Here is a 3095-nt window from a genome sequence, read left to right as displayed (position 1 = left end):
TTTTATTTTGAAAGTTTGAAATTTTATTTATTTTGAAATGTTTGGTATGAAAATTTGTGGTAGACTTATGCTCGATTATATGTAATATATTAAAAAACAACCTAGGTTTAGTAAATGAAAGTAGTAACAGAAATATTTACAAATTTAGGGAAGCAATTAATAGAATGAAAATCTGATACGTATTGGTTTTATTCATAATAGAAGGAAGTGATTGAAAGAATTCATATTGGTTTTTCTGTAGAATAGCATTACTGTATTTGAAAATAGAAAAGTACTAGATTAATTGGAACAGAATGTGAAATTAAGAAGCTAAATTACATTTTTTAGATATATTAGGTAGATAGTTTAGGGACAGGGGTTTGTCCCTACCATGCCTGCAAAGGCCACCATAGAAGATGTTGGAATGGAAGGAGGCAACAATTAGACACCTATGAAGACCCCAAACTGAGCATGCTCATACTCAAGCCCCCAGCAAGCCAGGTTAAAGGTACACCTGGGTGGGCCAAACTGGACCCAGGCTCATGACATCACCAAGGTGGCCAACCAATGGGGTAAACCAATACCATCAACCATGCCTACCCCAGCCAGAGGGTGGGCTAGAAAAAGGCAGTGACCATGCTCTAGATACTCTCTTACCTTGCTCCTGGTCAGAGGCAGGTAGAGGAGGAGGGTATTCCTACGGGCCAATCAGGGCCCAGAGCCTCTGGCCCCACATGTTCTTAGACTCTAGGGTTCTTGGGTTTCTGGACTCCAGGGATACCCCCCAGTTCCACATGTGTGGTTGCTCTTTTCCACATGATTGTTTGTGCCCAGTTGTGAAGCCTTTTGAGACTATAAAACCTGTAACTTGTCCTGTCCTTCATAAAAACCCACTTGGATTACAAAACAGGCTTCAGCACTAATTATTTCATCATACAAAGTAAAGAACTGAGGTATTGCCTACTCTAGAAGCCAATAGATACTTATCAGAAAGTAGGGCATTTAAACATAAACAAAATGAGAAAATATATGATTGAAAATTTTTCTGTTTTGCCATGAATTAAATAATTGGGATTGATTTAGAAGTATTTAGTCTTAAAACTTTTAAGAAAAAAAATTCATTTAAAATATTTTCATATTAATATATCCTAGAATAAATTGTTTTCTCCTGAAGTTTAAGTCCTGAAGTAATTCCAATTTAAGTACTAGAAAAAAAAACTACAGAATATTTTAAAAGGTGACAAAGGAATCATTATTTATATGAAAAGCATAAAATACAGTTAAAAGAAAAGAAAATGCAAATCATGGAAGAAAAAGTTTAACCAATTTTTAAGGTTGAAATATGTGTACCCTCAGCATTTGGAAGGTACAAAATGAAATATATGAACGCTGTTAATATATAATAATTCATGAATAAAAGAAGTTATGAAAGTAAGATAGAAGAAACGGGCTCTATGTTTTTCCTTTCATTCAGATTAAAAATAAATCCTTCCTCCACATGGTTACAAAAACTATTTTTTTTAGGGAAGAGCGCGAACGCAGTCCCTCACTACCACAAATTATGCAGTCGAGTTTCCCACATTTGGGGAAATCGCGGGGGTCAGCACATCCGGAGTGCAATGGGTCAGCCTCGCCCTGGAAAAATCACCTTTATGATCATGGTATCTCCCCTGCCAGGTAAGTATACAAAAACTATTTTTTACAAAGCAGTTAAAATAGAAATATCAACATCGCCCATGTAGAAGCCATGTAAAAGGGACAGTATTCTTTTTATTTTTTAATCATTTTATTGGGGGCTCATACAACTCATCACAATCCATACATCAATTGAATCAGGCATGTTTGTACATATGTTGCCCTTATTCTCTTCTAGACATTTACTTTCTATTGAGTCCTCAGTACCAGCTCTTGTTTTATTCCAACCCCCTCCCCCCTCCCCAGCTTCATAACCCTCCAATAGATTGTACATATGTAAAAAAATTAATCCTCAAAAGTAGAGGTATTGGCCCATGTACATATATTTATACAGCAATACACTGAGGTAGGGGATGGACTTTGGGCCTCTGCTCATACCCTCCCTCAATACAAGAACACTTTGTTCTAAGCAATGGGCAATCTGAGGTGTTCACCCTCCCAACACAATTGCTGAAGACAAAACGGGTGCATGAGCAAATATGGTGTAGAAGGTGGGTGGTGCCAAACTATTAAAAAATAAAGCATCTGGGTTATTAAAGGCTGGAAGTTAAATAAGCAGCCATTCAGCAGTAAAGCAACAAGTCACATAGAAGAAGCACACCACCAGTACGATCATGGGGAGTCACAGGGGCCGAGTAACAGGCATCGGCAGACGTATAACACACAACACTTATTGAGAACTTAGGGGCTGGAGTGGAGATCCAAAGCCCATCTGTAGACAGTGGAACAATCTCCTCACAGAGGGGCCACAGGGAAGAGATGAGATGAGCAAAGCATTGATGAGACACACTATATTCTTCCGGTTCCTTGGGGCTTCCTCACCCACACTATCATGACCCCAGTCCTGCTTCCCAGTCCAGACTAGATCTGAACATGGATACAGGTACAAAAAGGGATGGGAGCTCACAACACACAGAATCCAGGAGTGGGAATGTGATGCCGGAAAGGTAGGGGGAAGAGTGGGAGAGGAAAGAAGAAAGGGGGAACCGATCACAATGATCAACACATAACCATACACCCCTCTACAGTGGGAAGAACAGCAGAAAACGTGGGGGAAGGGAGACAGCAGTTGGTGTGAGAGGTACAGTATTCTTGGAAGTATCTTAGTTGACAAAATGAAAATAATCCATATTTGAGATAGTTTTAAACCCTTAATTTTGGTTTTAAGAGTTTATCCTCATTTCAGCATCACTTTGCAAATAATGAATCCTAAGTAATTATTATTAAGGAAATTAACTTATTCACATGTTTTAACAGAAAATTTTTAATAATATATGTATGTACTGTTTCTTGAAAGCAACCCCCCCATCCCAGTCCCACCCCTATTCCCGCTGTGTTGGTTTCTTAATGTCCTACTGCAACCCAGAGCTGTCAGCAGACTACTAAAGGAGTATTCACTCAGTGAACCTTGGATACATTTA

The 3095-nt window shown here is 38.6% G+C and overlaps 1 non-coding gene across 1 annotated transcript; it reads right to left on the bottom strand.

Annotated features, from left to right (window-relative positions):
- Positions 1 to 1500: 1500 nt before the first annotated feature.
- Positions 1501 to 1664, bottom strand: LOC142441695 (U1 spliceosomal RNA). Its single transcript, XR_012783048.1, has one exon. It is a non-coding gene; the product is annotated as a U1 spliceosomal RNA (small nuclear RNA).
- Positions 1665 to 3095: the final 1431 nt, after the last annotated feature.

This window comes from Tenrec ecaudatus, chromosome 2 (assembly GCF_050624435.1).
Source record: "Tenrec ecaudatus isolate mTenEca1 chromosome 2, mTenEca1.hap1, whole genome shotgun sequence".
In the NCBI taxonomy this organism is placed as follows: Eukaryota; Metazoa; Chordata; class Mammalia; order Afrosoricida; family Tenrecidae; genus Tenrec; species Tenrec ecaudatus.
Note: the sequence above shows the minus strand (reverse complement) of the source record. Positions and strands in the feature narration are given on the sequence as shown.